Below are 1,704 nucleotides of genomic sequence, written 5' to 3' on the forward strand. Positions count from 1 at the left end.
AAAAAAAAAAAAAAAAAAAGTCTGTACATATTCAGTACACATGCAGCCATCCATTTATTCCCCAAGTATTTTTGATCCACACTGGTTGAGTACATGGATGTGGAGCCCGCAGATGCAGAGGGTCAACTGTACCTACTGAGTGCCATGTCCTTTTACATGTTTTCTCATTTTGACCATGTGGCATTATTATAGGAACATGAAAGCTAAGGCTCAAAAATGCCTCATAAATGCCCAAGGTCACTTGTATGTATGATGACGCTAAGATGTAAATTTGCTAAATCGGCCTCGTGAGCTTCCAAAGGCCTAACCAATTCCATTTGAACGTGGTACTTCTCTCCTGGGTGGGGGGACTCAGCAGGCAAAGAAGGCATCATTCATTTAAAGAAATATGTATCTCATTCTGCTGCTGTTTATCACGGACCTCAGGTGATTTGTCTAACATTCACATACCTGCCTGGCTCTGGTAGGTGTTTGACCCCTGAACTCTCATTCTCTCCATTTTGGAAGCAGGAGGCGAAGGAGCCTAGAGTTGGGCATGGTTACTGAGGAGTAACTATGTACTTTGCACAGCAAAGCCAGCCTGGAGCTCACTCCAGGGCTGCTCTTCACTAGCTTCCGAATCCAGGGTTGGATACCAAGGGCTCAGTGAGGCTACTCCTTACTCTCTTGCTCCAAGTGACTGGCTGACTAGTGTGATTCCAATCTACCTTGGTAGATTAAATCCCTATAGATCCAGTTTCCAAACTTGCTTCATTTAAGGGGAGTGGTCCAATTTCTCAACAATTTCTAAGCATCTAATGGGAGAATTGTCTTCCCCTCTTTCCCAGACAAGTAAGGAAATCCAAAAAAAATACAGTATCTCCTTTCAAAGAGAAACAAAAGCAAAAAGAGGTTAAAACACACACACACACTCACACACACACACACACACCCCTATAAAGCTTAGAGCAAAGAATCCAGAGCTGAAAATCTTAAGAGTAATTTGGACTCTCCTAGTCTTCATTAGGTGCTGCTCATTCATCCTCAAGTACACAGGACCTGCAAACCCTTACTCTCACATCTTCAGAGACCAATAATTCCAGATGCTCTCCTTCCTCCAGGCTAATCCTTCAAAAATAGTGGCAGCAGAATGAGCAGGAAAGGGGCAGGGAGCACAGCAGGGACATAGAGGAAGAAAAGGGAAAAGATACTCCTGTCCTCTTTCCCTTCTTTAAATACTAGAGCCTCTCATCTTCTTGAACTTCCTATAGTTCCCCTGAAACACAAGGGGAATAACTCTTCATTTTACTTATTCTGGAACTCAAATTCTCAGGGCAACAGAAAATGGGTATATTTTTGCATAATTTAATGTCGCATTAAGAGGAATGCAATGAGAGGGAGTTGTTTACTCATGAAGCAAATGGCCCCAGAACTAAAAGTGTTAACTTCTTATTGCTTTGGAAATCTGATTTTTACACCTTGACACACTTAAAGAAAAACAGGTGAGGACTGAGGATAAGGATAATATAATCCTGCTAGGGCTTCTTACTCCTGAAATATCTTCACCTGCCCTGACCTGTCACACTCTCACTCTCCCCACTGACACTTGTTTTGTTTCCATTGTAGTGAAGTGTTCCCAATGAAAGAGAAAATTAAGCTAACAGTGATGGCCAGTGAGTTTTTGGAGTAAGGTAGACACACTTTTCTCCACACGAAAGAACAGTA

This window comes from Cebus imitator, unplaced genomic scaffold (genome assembly GCF_001604975.1).
Source record: "Cebus imitator isolate Cc_AM_T3 unplaced genomic scaffold, Cebus_imitator-1.0 Scaffold435, whole genome shotgun sequence".
In the NCBI taxonomy this organism is placed as follows: Eukaryota; Metazoa; Chordata; class Mammalia; order Primates; family Cebidae; genus Cebus; species Cebus imitator.